The following is a 15,435-nucleotide window of genomic DNA, read 5'->3' on the forward strand; positions in this document are numbered from 1 at the left end:
CATGCTGGTGTAGTCTATAGCTGAGCTGGTTAAACTGTAGTAGGGTCCACATAGATACTAGTCATGCTGGTGTAGTCTATAGCTGAGCTGGTTAAACTGTAGTAGGGTCCACATAGATACTAGTCATGCTGGTGTAGTCTATAGCTGAGCTGGTTAAACTGTAGTAGGGTCCACATAGATACTAGTCATGCTGGTGTAGTCTATAGCTGAGCTGGTTAAACTGTAGTAGGGTCCACATAGATACTAGTCATGCTGGTGTAGTCTATAGCTGAGCTGGTTAAACTGTAGTAGGGTCCACATAGATACTAGTCATGCTGGTGTAGTCTATAGCTGAGCTGGTTAAACTGTAGTAGGGTCCACATAGATACTAGTCATGCTGGTGTAGTCTATAGCTGAGCTGGTTAAACTGTAGTAGGGTCCACATAGATACTAGTCATGCTGGTGTAGTCTATAGCTGAGCTGGTTAAACTGTAGTAGGGTCCACATAGATACTAGTCAAGCTGGTGTAGTCTATAGCTGAGCTGGTTAAACTGTAGTAGGGTCCACATAGATACTAGTCACGCTGGTGTAGTCTATAGCTGAGCTGGTTAAACTGTAGTAGGGTCCACATAGATACTAGTCACGCTGGTGTAGTCTATAGCTGAGCTGGTTAAACTGTAGTAGGGTCCACATAGATACTAGTCATGCTGGTGTAGTCTATAGCTGAGCTGGTTAAACTGTAGTAGGGTCCACATAGATACTAGTCATGCTGGTGTAGTCTATAGCTGAGCTGGTTAAACTGTAGTAGGGTCCACATAGATACTAGTCATGCTGGTGTAGTCTATAGCTGAGCTGGTTAAACTGTAGTAGGGTCCACATAGATACTAGTCATGCTGGTGTAGTCTATAGCTGAGCTGGTTAAACTGTAGTAGGGTCCACATAGATACTAGTCATGCTGGTGTAGTCTATAGCTGAGCTGGTTAAACTGTAGTAGGGTCCACATAGATACTAGTCATGCTGGTGTAGTCTATAGCTGAGCTGGTTAAACTGTAGTAGGGTCCACATAGATACTAGTCATGCTGGTGTAGTCTATAGCTGAGCTGGTTAAACTGTAGTAGGGTCCACATAGATACTAGTCATGCTGGTGTAGTCTATAGCTGAGCTGGTTAAACTGTAGTAGGGTCCACATAGATACTAGTCATGCTGGTGTAGTCTATAGCTGAGCTGGTTAAACTGTAGTAGGGTCCACATAGATACTAGTCATGCTGGTGTAGTCTATAGCTGAGCTGGTTAAACTGTAGTAGGGTCCACATAGATACTAGTCATGCTGGTGTAGTCTATAGCTGAGCTGGTTAAACTGTAGTAGGGTCCACATAGATACTAGTCACGCTGGTGTAGTCTGTGTTTTTGTGTAAATAGTTTCTGAAAAAAGTGTGTCCAGCTCAAACGCTGATTGTTGTTGTAAATGAGGGTTCTAAATGAGGGTTCTAAATGAGGGTTCTAAAAGAGCGTTTATATGAGGGTTCTAAATGAGGGTTCTAAATGAGGGTTCTAAATGAGGGTTCTAAATGAGGCTTCTAAATGAGCGTTCTAAATGAGCGTTCTAAAAGAGCGTTCTAAATGAGCGTTCTAAACGAGGGTTCTAAATGAGCGTTCTAAACGAGGGTTCTAAAGGAGCGTTCTAAATGAGGGTTCTAAATGTGTGTTCTAAATTGAGAGGTAGCCTGACTGCCATTAGGTACCGAGATGAGATCCTCAGACCCCTTGTGAGACCATATGCTGGTGCGGTTGGCCCTGGGTTCCTCCTAATGCAAGACAATGCTAGACCTCATGTGGCTGGAGTGTGTCAGCAGTTCCTGCAAGATGAAGGCATTGATGCTATGGACTGGCCCGCCCGTTCCCCAGACCTGAATCCAATTGAGCACATCTGGGACGTCATGTCTCGCTCCATCCACCAACGCCACGTTGCACCACAGACTGTCCAGGAGTTGGCGGATGCTTTAGTCCAGGTCTGGGAGGAGATCCCTCAGGAGACCATCCGCCACCTCATCAGGAGCATGCCCAGGCGTTGTAGGGAGGTCATACAGGCACGTGGAGGCCACACACACTACTGAGCCTCATTTTGACTTGTTTTAAGGACATTACATGAAAGTTGGATCAGCCTGTAGTGTGGTTTTCCACTTTAATTTTTAGTGTGACTCCAAATCCAGACCTCCATGGGTTGATAAATTGGATTTCCATTGATTATTTTTGTGTGATTCTGTTGTCAGCACATTCAACTATGTAAAGAAAAAAGTATTTAAGATTATTTCTTTCATTCAGATCTAGGATGTGTTGTTTAAGTGTTCCCTTTATTTTTTTGAGCAGTATATATATAAATATAATAATAAGAGTGAAAAGTAGCAGCAGTGCATATGCTGGGTGTGAGTCTGTGGTGGCGTGTGTGTGTGTGTATGTGACATCAGTATGCGTGAGTGTGTTATGTGTGTGTGTTGTGTGTGTGGATCGAGACATGTGTATGTGTATATAGCCAGTGCAGGTAGAGTCAGTACAGATAGTCTGAGAAGCTATTCAGCAGTCGAATTGCTTTCAAGATAGAAGCTATCTTGGAGCCTGTTGGTCTGAGACCCGTTGCTCCGGTAGCACAGAGAACAGTCCATGTGCTTAGGTGGCTGAAGTCTTTGGCAATTTCCTGGGCCTTCCTTAGACACCGCCTGGTATAAACGTCCAGGATGGCATGGAGTTCGGCCCCAGAGAAGTACTAGGCTGTCCGCACCACCCTCTGTAGAGCCTTGTGGTCAAGGGCGGTGCAGTTGCCATACCAGACGGCGAAGCAGCCAGTCAAGATGCTCTCATTGGTGCAGCTTTAGAACTTCTTGAGTATCTGAGGACCAAATCTGTGTGTGTGTGTGTGTGTGTGTGTGTGTGTGTGTGTGTGTGTGTGTGTAGTGTGTGTGTGTAGTGTGTGTGTGTGTGTGTAGTGTGTGTGTGTGTGTGTGTGTGTAGTGTGTGTGTGTGTGTGTGTGTGTGTGTGTGTAGTGTGTGTGTGTGTGTGTGTGTGTGTGTGTGTGTGTGTGTGTGTGTGTGTGTGTGTGTGTGTGTGTGTGTGTGTGTCTCTGTGTGTGTGTGTGTGTGTGTGTGTGTGTGTGTGTGTGTGTGTGTGTGTGTGTGTGTGTGTGTAGTGTGTGTGTGTGTGTGTGTGTGTAGTGTGTGTGTGTGTGTGTGTGTGTCTGTGTGTGTGTGTGTGTGTCTTTTTTGTTATTGTTTTTGTTTTGTTGTTGAAACAGAGGAGAGGAGACTCCGGCAGCGACGTCAGAAAATTGCAGTACATATTGTGCTGTTCTATCACGCATGCAATAATGTCAGAGGGAAAAACAGTGTTGGTTGTTTGCAGTAACTTCTTTGTTGTTGTAATCCCAAACGGATGTGGCAGTTTCACCAATTAAGGATTCCAGCTGTAGCCCTTTCCTGCAGTCAAATGACCTAGTGGCCTCAAAAAGGAGGATGGTTATGAACAAACCACTCCTACGAGTGGAGTACTTTTGTTTCAAAGTAGATTTGTTTGACTACCAAGAAACACTCTGTGTGACACTGATGTAGTCCTCTGCAGTAAAAGGTTTTTAAAGCAGGAGAAAGAGACGAGTTGGTGCACTGTTACCAGCCTTTACTCTTCAGCTGTATGGTTGCACTTTCACGTTGCTGTACTATGCATTACTGTACTATGCATCCTCTCTATTTTCGCTGCAGCACAAATCAGGATAGCTATGTCTGTCTATACAAAGGTCTTAGTCATGAATGTTTCAAGCTATTCACGTTGATTCAATCACTGCTATTCAATACGGAATCAACAAAGGTTTACACCACACACTGATTGCCAATCAGAGGATGGTGAACTGTCCCTTTGAACCAGGTGACTCAAATGCCTGAGTCATATGTGATCATATAACATTCAAAACCTCCTGAGATCAACAAGTTATCACATAGTCTTGAATGACAACTACAGGAATTTTGTAACTCTGGACGTCATTCATTTCTTTGATATTTTATTTTGAAAGAATATTTCAAATCCATTGCTCTGAGTCATAAGAGTTCATTGTATTTCAGTTGAATTCATTGTATTCACAAGTGCTGCTCCCATTGAGGAGCCTCTCTATCTATGTAAATAGTGTTGTGTATTTTTCCAGACCCTTAATAAAAAATTGTACTCTTCTGAATAGCAGGAGTCAGGCAAGTGGGCTGTGGACTTTCTTGACTTTTCTTGACGTCTTTTAGTTTGATTGACTCCACCAAGGGGCAAAGATATAATCCTGTCAACAGTTTAATTTATAGATTTGTTGCTTCAGAGTGCAATCATTTACGATGCTTACGCATTTGACCTTCACTGTCCTCAAACCTCTGTCAGACCACATACAAACAGACATCTGTTGTTAGATGTTCGTTACAAATATGAAATATTAAATCAGTGACTTTCTATATATTTCTGTGTTGGTATCAAAGCAGAGCACAGCTTGTGTGAGCAGACAAAGGTGCTCAGGCAGCAGTCTGGAGGACTGGCTGCTGGCTGCTTGTCAACAACTTTTCAATACATCTATTTATGACCTTAGTTTAACTGTTGTACCCCATCAGAATGCAAAATATAATCTAGTTTAACTCCATTGTTTGTAAACAATGTGAATGTAAACAAACACTGTATAGCCTCAAAACATGGTTAAAACTATAACTTTGATACCGTGGAAGGTCAGTCCTTGCATTCATAACTCTGTCTATAATTTTGAAAGTGGTTTCATTTCTCCAGTGCCATCCCTCATCCCTTTACTAAAACGTTGTTATGGTTCAAACTGCACATTACCATTGGCTACATCAGAGTGCTTCTGAGACAGGATGGAATAATTCACAAATGACAAGAGGAGAATCTACATAGTAAAGCACTCGTAGCAAAAATATCAATAACACCACTCTCAGTACAGATGCTATGACTCTACCTGACAGCCATGTGGTTGAAAATACAGTACATTCTTACCAGAGTGCCGTACCTTTAAAGAGATAGGGTGTGCTGTGGGGGACCATATGTTGTGTTGTCTCTCTTGTTTTGATGTGTGTTTTGTCCTATATTTATATTGTTTTTATTTTTTATTTTTAATCCCAGGCCCACGTCTCTGCAGGAGGCCTTTTGCCTTTTGGTAGGCCGTCATTGTAAATAAGAATTTGCTCTCAACTGACTTACCTAGTTAAATAAAGGTTCAATTAAAAATAAATATGGTGAGAGGACACCAAGGGACTTTGCAGATCATAATGAGGTATGGGGTCATTAAGTGGGAGGGGGTGGGGAAAAGGGTGGGTGGGGTGCTGTGACTGACCGAGAAAATGGGCGGAGGGCATGGGAAGGCAATGGGAGCAGTGCTTCCCAGGTCTGACATTGTGATGTCAGCGTAGTAATCTACCGATCAGCTGCATTCCCCAGTTGTCTCTCATTGTGGGTCATATGACCATAGAATTATGAATTAGAATACTAGAATAGTTATTTAATAGGATCTCTATACATATTATTCAGCTGGAGTGGACCGACAAACTCATTAGCTAGCTACATCGCCTCATGAGAAACAAAAGTCATTTCAGAAAATTAGTCAAATTAACCGCATGGGTGAGCTTACTTTCATTCAGAGCATAATTTAGTTACATGGAGAGTTTTTCTCCTGGAATTTCTATTTTGCATCAGGCTATGTCACTACATGCTGATTAGCTTTTAAAAGAGGATAATAAACTGTCTTTTCTCTGGGTATTGTTTTGCTATCTTGTCTGTGTAATTCAAGGACAATTTGACTGAGTGTGATCGTGGAGGGAAGACACTGTGCTGAAAATATACATATAAATAGCAACTGTCAGGCCCATTGACTGCACTGATACAGGTGGAGACTGTTGTATTATTCATTACATGAGCTTGAAGCCACAACAGACAGTGAAGTCATATGTTTGTCCCACTCCATTAACAGTCAGCACGCCATTTTAATTTAGCCTTCTGGATTTGAAGGTATGTGGGCTCCATACCACACAAATGCATTATAAGACAAGACAAACATGGACATGCTAGGGGGAATGCTTTGACGTTGCCAGATTATCCAAATCGGAAAGAAGAATGACCTTGTTATATTGCTATGAGATTGAGTGTGTGCATTTATATGACGTTCATTTATATATTGTTAACAATTATGTGGTAAGTCATTAATAGTTCACCACCCCAGTATTACAATCTAGTGATTAAAGAAGTGTTTACCTGGCTAGGTGGATCTACCGTTGACTGCAAGCTGTTGTTATTTTATTGTGATAAGTTATTATGATTGGGTGAAGCAGCCATGAATGCTCAGTGCTTACACATGAAGTGCAGTGATAGTGGAGGGGGGAGTTGACTAGGATGGTGCCTCCCTGAAGGCTGCGGCAGGGCCGTGGCAGGATGTGACCCATGCCAGGGCCCCTAAGCGATATGCTGCTACCTCATCAACTGGAGCTGGGCTGACGGTCGCCAGCGTATGCTCTCTGCTCTACAAGGGCATGGACTCTGGCGGGGGGATTAAGAGTGCACTGCCAGGGGTGGAAGAATGAGAGAGGAACAGAGTAGAGAGGGGGAGAAAGGAGAGAAAGGGGGAAGAGGAGAGAGCGAGTAGGGGAGGGAGAGAGTGCCCAAACAAGGAAGCCAGGGGAAAGAATACAAGCCACAGAGAGAGAGAGAGAGAGAGCTAGGTAAGGGTTAGTCACGTGTCAAACTCATTCCACAGAGGGCCAAGAGTCTGCAGGTTATCCCTCCACCCTTGTACTTGATAGATTAATTAAGGTCACTAATTAGTTAGGAACTCCCCTCACCTGGTTGTCTAGGTCTTTATTGAAAGGAAAAACCAAAAACCCGCAGACACTTGTGAATCGAATTTGACACCCCTAGGCTAGACGTTGTTGACTGTGGAGTTGTTGACTGTGGAGTTACTGGAAAAAGACTGACTGAGGGAGAAAAAAAGAGCTAGACAGTGCCTAATTTGTAAATCAGGAGTTGCCGGAACAAGTGAGCACGAGAGGGGGGTGACCTGCATTGCATGCATATCATCACATTTGCGTAGTGGCATAGAGCAGTAAGTAGAGGCATTTACAGAAGTTGCCCACATGGGGAAAAAAGGTTTGTGGCCTAGGGTCCAGAAAATGTTTGGCCTTTTTATAAACGCATTTAATGCAATTCTACGTCATTTTACGATTGGAGATTTTGGCACGATCTTTTTTTAATGCTGCGTTCAAAACAACTGGGAACTCGGAGCTGGGCAATCTACGACTTCAGACTTCAGTGCGTTCAAGACAACTGCGAAATTGGGGAAATAACGAGCTCAGACTGGAAAAATTTGTTTTGGATGGTCATCCAATTTGAAATTCCACATGGGGAACTCTGGCCTCTTCTAGATCTCCGACTTTCCGACCTGACGATCACTGACATCATGATTCGGCTTATTTGTTTTCGAGTTCCAAGTTGTCTTGAAAGCACAAAATGATCGAAATGACAGGCAATTTAGACACGGACAAACTGAGAATCTGAGATCAATGAAAACGACATTGAATCCATCAATAGCCTAGGCCTATTTAATTTATTTCTCAACAGACAGCAGTAACCATAACTTTGTCAAATGTATTTCAACCCTTTGCGCGGCTCTATAAGGACATTATGAATTGCAATGCTGGAGAGATGAGAGTTGCAGGCTCATGTCTATCGGAGTAGAGAGCGGGAGAGAGAGATAATAGAAAGTGAATCTCATTGTAGTGAGAGATGGGGGGGGATTAAAGAAGAGGCAACTCCAAAGAACTTTGATCACGTTTATTAGAATCTTTACATTGCAAAAAGTGACAATTATTTTTCATGCCAGAAGAGGTACCGGATCCGGACAAAACGAAACTGTTCCAAGACGGAGAGGTGCCAGATCGTGTTCCAGTAGGATCCGGCTAAAATTAAGCACTGGAGAGAGGGCAAGTGCTGAGCGATTAACCGAAATTTCGTATTTTTTTTCTCCGGTTATTCAACAACTAATTGACCGATGTGGGTTCAATGACTTGAATTCCATTTAGTTCGTTATTTCTGTGATCCCAACGCGCCGTTTCTCCAGAGAGAAATCAAATCATTCACGAGAGAAATCAAGTCAAGAACTATGTGGGACACTGGGCTGAAGGGAGTTGTAGTTTTCATTAACCAAATATTCAACCTAGTTCAGCGCAGAAATGTCGTAATTAACTACATTAACCACGTTTTTATCAACAGTTTTTAATTTGTTCGTTCGACATGGTGGGATATTTTTGTCTGTAAAATTAATTATGCGAGAAATGGCGGTGGAAACACCTTTATGCTCAAATATTTATGTCATTTCCATCATATCGAAGTAAACTTGTCACGCGATGATATTGAGTGTGGCCCTCCCACTACTACTCAGGAAACCATGCAGTTTCTTAGGCAACAGATTAAGTATATTATGATGAATTTCACAGTGTTGAAAGTGCACGGTGATGAGCTTGGTGCTCCTTTCCAATAAATATCGAGGGTCTTATTCTGGTGACACGATGCTCAACTGCCCTTTTGACAAATACAAATATCTTATCCAAAATAATTGAATCATGTGTACTAGCCAGTGGCAACCCGTCATTCAGGGCAGGTGAGGCAGATGTCTTTCTTGCTATCCACAAAAACATTGTGCCATCTGGTTTGCTTAATATAAGTATTTTGAAATTATTTTTACTTTAGCAATTCCATTTATTTTAAGTATATTTAAAACCAAATACTTTTAGACTTTTATTCCTGAGTGGCGCAGCGGTCTAAGGCACTGCATCTCAGTGCAAGAGGTGTCACTTCAGTCCCTGGTTTGAATCCAGGCTGTATCACATCCGGCCGTGATTGAGAGTCCCATAGGGTGGCGCACAATTGGCCCAGCGTCGTCCGGTTTTGACCAGGGTAGGCCGTCATTGTAAATAATAAATATTTGTTCTTAACTGACTTTCCTAGTTAAATTAAAATAAAAATCTAATTACTGAAGTCGTATTTTACTGGGTGACTTCCACTACTACTTGAGTCATTTTCTATTAAGGTATCTTTACTTTTACTCAACTATGACTATTGAGTACATTTTGCACCTCTGCAAGCTGGCTGTTCTTTCCAGCTCGGACAGAGAGAAACTTTTACGCCTGCTACTTTAGGTTAGATACACACAGACCGCATAAACCACATAGGAGATGTACACAACACAACAATGAGAGAGGGATAGAGACAGTTTGTGAAAGTATGCCTTATCTCAGCCTGGTCTCATAGACTAGACGTAACATAGTAAATGTAAATCCGGGACCTCCAAATTAGTATGATGTGTTATGTTTGGTATGGTTACATAAGACAGAAGGTTAATTATGGCAAAAACAAAAGTTGGGTGGTTGGTCGGGGTGGTTGGGTCTAGCAACCCAAAGGTTGTGTATTTGAATGTCATCATGTACAACTTTAACATTTTTGCTAATTAGCAACTACTTTTTAGCTACTTTGCAACTACTTGGCATGTTAGCTAAAAAATCCCCTAACCTTATCCCTTTAACCAAACTCCTAACCTCAACCCTAACCTTAACCCTAACAATAACCCCTAACCCTATCCTCTAGCTTAGCTAACGTTAGCCACCTAGTTAAGGTTAGTGTTAGCCACCTAGCTAACGTTAGCCACAACAAATTTGAAGTTTTGCAAATTCATAACATATTGCATTATTTGCAATTCATAACAAATTGCAATTAGCAACATATCATACGAATTGTAATTCGTAACATCATACTACATTGAACAAAAATATAAACTCAACATGTAAAGTGTTGGTCCCATGTTTCATGAGCTGAAATAAAATATCCCAGAAATGTTCCATACGCACAAAAAGCTTATTTCTCTCACATTTTGTTTACATCCTTGTTAGTGAGCATTTCTCTTTTGCTAAGATAATCCATCCACCTGACAGGTGTGGCATATCAAGAAGCTGAATAAACAGCATGATCATTACACAGGTGCACCTTGTGCTGGGGGACAATAAAGGGCCACTCTAAAATGTGCAGTTTTGTCACACAACACAATGCCACAGATGTCTCAAGTTTTGAGGGACCGTGCAATTGGCATGCTGACTGCAAGAATGTCCACCAAAGCTGTTGCCAGATAATTTAATGTTAATTTCTCTACCAGAAGCCACCTCCAACGTTGCTTTAAAGAATTTGGCAGTACGACCAACCGGCCTCTCAACCGCAGACCACGTGTATGGCGTTGTGTGGGCGAGAGGTTTGCTGATGTCAACGTGTGAACATAGTGCCCCATGGTGGCGGTGGGGTTATGGTATGGGTAGGCATAAAATACAGACAACAAAAAAATGGCAATTTGAATGCACATAAATACCGTGACGAGATTCTGAGGCCCATAATGAGGCCAATATTGTTTTACGTATCTGTGACCAACAGATGCATATCTGTGTTCCCAGTCATGTGAAATCCATAGATTAGGGTCTAATGAATTTATTTAAATTGACTGATTTCCTTATATGAACTGTAACTCAGTAAAATCTTTGAAATTGTTGCACATTGCATTTATATTTTTGTTCAGTATAATTGAAGTGTCCCAGATTTCGTTTACTAAGTTACATCTACCCCCCAGTCCAGGTTGGTTATCTACTTTGAAGAGCTAGTCAAATAATTTTGTCAGACAGCTCTGCAACATACTTAGGCAGGCTTGCCTAGCTGAATAGGATGACTAAAGACAGTACAGTACAGGGTGCGCAGAGATAACTTTGTCTGGCTAGCTGCTACTGCCTGAGCAGAGATGAGATGATGACTTTAAGGAATTAAAAATAATAAAGCCATCAAATAAAACTAAGTAATATACACAACTGAAATATTGTATTATTTCATAGCAATTTCCAATTTTTCTATTGATGTCAACCCAATGTGGACCTGACAGAAATAATTGAATGTGAATGTTCACTGTTGTTGGCTTTAGAATTTCAATTAAAAAGCTCTAAAATCATTTGAATGTCATTATTTCATAATGCATTTAATTTTGAAAAAAATTATCGTAAACAAAATAAAAAAACATAATTATTTTTTTATAATCGAACCCAAAACCGAATCGAGCTCAAAAAACACTTATCGCTCAGCACTAGTTCCATGTAGAACCCTCTGTGGAAATGGTTCTACATGGAACCTCAAAGTTTCTATCAGGAACCAAAAGTGTTCTACTTGGAACCAAAAAAGGTTAGTCAAATGGTTCTCTTATGGGGACAGATAGCACCTTTTTTATGAGTGTAGAGAGCGCACAAGACATAGGGCATATAAGTCGCTTGGAGTGGTGAGAGACAGAAGGGGGAGGGAAAGTGTGGGGGAAAGAGACTGGGAGAGAGAAGCTGCTCTGTGTGGACTGTAGCTTGCAGCTGTAATTGTGGAAGAGCGAGAAAGCGTGCTCATGTGAGAGAGACTCAGAGACTACTAGAGAGAGAGAGAGAGAAAGCAAAAGAGGTTGAGAGAGAGTGAGAGAGAGACAGACAGATAGCGAAGGCTGAAACACAGAGAGTGAAGTAAATAAAGAATGCAAGAAAGACAGTACAGTGACGCAGTGCTTCTCTGTCTACTGTAGGTGTACGAATTCTGTGGAGGCAGCGTGATACACATTTCCTGTCTCCTATCAGCCGGATTTACTCCGAAAAGGGCATCAATGACCATTGGACCATATACTTCTCCACAATATTGCAGGCACTAAAGGTGGACTTTTAACAAGTGCAGTGACAATGCAGGTGAGATTCTCTTGATAGTTTATATACTGTACATGTGTTCAACTGCATGTTGTACTGAAATTATAGTGTTTGGTTTGCTAGACTTGAAGTAAGCCTTTTTATTGAAATGAATCACTTGTGGTGCATGGCATTTCTATCTGTTTATAATCGGGAAAACTGAATATCTACTAGATGCCGAGTTATGTATATTTCATACGCTTGCAGACTGTATGTTATGTTTGCGGTAAAAAAATATTCAACAGCTTCTGTCTGAAGCCAGATGATGTGTCGACAGAGGCTGTGTTGTTTAGTTTAATTGTGGTAATGAGCTGTTACTATGCATTTACTTATAATCTGAGATATATTTGATATGGCTTCCAGGTAAAAAACAAAAAACAAAGATGTGCTTTGGAAAGTGAACTTTTATGATTGAGTGTAGAGAACAATGACGTTCTGTGTCTCTGTATCGCTCTTCTCATACCGTACACACAGATACAGTCACACTCACAATATGTGTTGCTTTGTTCACTAAGTCCTGTGCTGCTGGCTCTCCCTAGCTGCAGACAGCAGGACAGTTGATGGAGTGACGTGCTCTGGGTGGGGTGCCTGTTCATTAGATGAGTGTGATTGAGACCACAGTATATTGACAGGGAGTAGAACGATGAGACTACTGTACATGGTTAACAAACACAACAAAGATCAACAGAGCAAGCGAGGAGTCACCTATAGATCTACGGATAGCTGGATTCAGGAATAAAGCGCCATGTAATTGTTAAAATATACTTAAGTATTAAAAGTACAAGTATAAATCATTTCACATTCCTTATAGAGTGGAGTTGGTATCGCAGTTGAGAAAATACTTTCAGACAAAAAGCTAAAAAGCGACTGCCCCTAAAAACCAACGACTCCCTTTGAAAACGGGCGATGTGGCATCAGAAACATTAATTATAGTGTAAAAATGTACTACAAAGTGTCGCTAAACAGAATAACTTTGGTCATACCCAGTCAGCACATGACGTCCAAGGACGTCGAATTATGGTCGATTTCAGGTCTGTCTGTTGTGGCCACTATTTCACCCTAAAATAATCATCCCAAATTGGGCTGTGTATAACTATGTAAATGTCTCTCGGACCAGGTGACTTTTATCAATATACACTCTAAAAAGTAAAGGTTCCTGGAGTATCCTTTAGGGGTTCTTCAAATTGGAACTGTGGGGGAACCCCTAAAAGTTATTTGAAGAACATTTTGTGGGAACTCCTATAAGTTCTTCGAAGAACCCCTTATCATGGTTCCTCAAAGAACCTTTTGGGGTTCATTTTTTTAACTCCCAGCAAACCAGACAGCACCATTTTTTTATTGCCTTTTTTTTTTACAGATAGCCAGGGGCACACTCCAACACTCGAACATCATTTAAAAACAACGCATTTGTGATTAGTGAGTCTGCCAGAGTTAGAAGGGATGACCAGGGATGTTCTCTTGATAAGTGTGTGAATTTGACCTTTTTCCTGTCTTGCTAAGCATTCGAAACATAACAAGTACTTCTGGGTGTCAGGGAAAATGTATGGAGTAAAAAGTACATTATTTTCTTTAGGAAGGTAGCAAAGTAAAAGTAAAAGTTGTCAAATATAAATAGTAAAGTACAGATACCCCCCAGAAAATGACTTAAGTAGTACTTTAAAGTATTTTTACTTGAGTACTTTACACCACTGGTTATGTGTCATTATATAAGAGCATTAAATATTGCAAGTTGAGCTTCCACCTCCCATTATGGCCTGTAGAGTAAATTGCTGCTCTTAGTTGAGCTAATTAGTCATGGTGATTGGTCTATAGGCATGGTTCATGATGAACAAAACAATGCAGCCTCTCTGTCCATGTTGGATTCATTAGCTTCATTCAGCCTGTTGCACACACACATACGTCTGCGTGCGAGGATTGCATGGAGAGCAAAAAAAAACGTTGAATGTGCCGTGAAGGTTAAGGGCTCCATTATTTTGTGTGCATTATATTAAACATGTGAGGCCTGTCACTTAGGCTGGTCCTGCTGGGCCATACCGATAGTTCCCATGGCACTCATCCTCGATGTTAATCAACAACAACAAAAAATGGACTCTGGTTTGTGAGGTGAACTAACCTTCCTACTTGGCTTGCAGAGACAAGGTGCTGTCAATTTAACCTTTTATTTTGACTAGGCAAGTCAGTTAAGAACAAATTCTTATTTACAATGACAGCCTACCAGGGAACAGTGGGTTAACTGCCTTATTTAGGGCAGAATGACAGATTTTTTACCTTGTCAGCTCAGGGATTCGATCCAACAACCTTTCGGTTACTGGCCCAATGCGCTAACCACTAGGCACTAGGCTACCTGACACCCCAAATAAACTGGATGTAATTAGCTTGAAGAATACTGTCAGTCCCTGGAGAACCCTTGATCTGTGTCCCTAACGTAAGATGAAGTGGGAGTGCTGCTGCCTGAGGAGCTGCAGCTGCAGTCAATATTAACTGGGCTGGGCTATTTTTACCCCATTTTGTTTTTCCACTGAATTGGTCTTTTAACCCAAATATATATGAATTCTAGTCAATGGACACAATAAGCAAAAATGTGTGAGATGTTTGAAATGATTCCCTTTGTTTTGGGCAATGATAACTAGGACTGTAAATGTAGGAGAATTGTGAATTGTTTTCACTCAGTCGGATTCACAATGTTATTTTACGCATTTCCACATTCACATTTTTTTATTGAGTTTTCTTGCTTTCTGCTCACTGCAGCCAGTGTAAAAATCCATGGTCTTGTTGCGCTGATCTGTCAGTGTTGCCTCCAATTGACTTTTTCTTGCTAGATGTCTGTCTCTCTTGATATCTTCATGCACACCAGTCAAGGGGATATTGTGTAGGAGATTGAAAGGCAAAGGTATGTAGTTGTCAGCTGAAACCAAAATCTGGTTCTGAACATTGGGTACTCTTGGACTATTCGTTTCAAAGACAAGCATAAAAATGTTACGCAATAACAAGATTTAGAAGGAACATCTTACCTCATACAAAAGGTACCTCTGAAATATGGACTATTTGATTACATACAGTCAAGTCCCAAATTATTGGCACCCTTGAGAAAGATGAGCAAAAAATACTATATAAAATATATAATACAAATACTACTAATTCTACAGTATTTGAATGCAAAAAAAGGGAAAATTATATTATTTTATACTAATGCAAGTGCTCAGAGCAAGAGATTTTGTTAAACAAGTAATACAAAATTATCAAAATGATTGGCACCCCTGTTTTTAATACTCTAGCATCCTCCCCTTGCGAGGATAACAACACAGCCTTAAACACTTTTTTAATGATGATTGGAGAACACATTGGGATGGATCTTAGACCACTCCTCCATACAGAATATTTCCAGATCCTTGATATCCTTCGTCTGCGTTTATGGACTGCCCTCTTCAATTCAAACCACAGGTTTTCAATGGGGATCAAATCCTGAGACGGCCATTCAAAATGTTGATTTTGTGGTCAATGAACCATTTCTTTGTGGATTTTGATGTGTGCTTGGGGTTATTGTCTTGCTAAAAGATCCACTTGCGGCAAAGTTTCAAGATCCCTCCCAAATGTGTTCTCCAACCTCATAAAACATTTTCGAAAAAAAGCTCAGTGTCGTTATACCTGTAT

This window comes from Salmo salar, unplaced genomic scaffold, assembly GCF_965601325.2.
Source record: "Salmo salar unplaced genomic scaffold, fSalSal1 ptg001378l, whole genome shotgun sequence".
Lineage (NCBI taxonomy): Eukaryota > Metazoa > Chordata > Actinopteri > Salmoniformes > Salmonidae > Salmo > Salmo salar.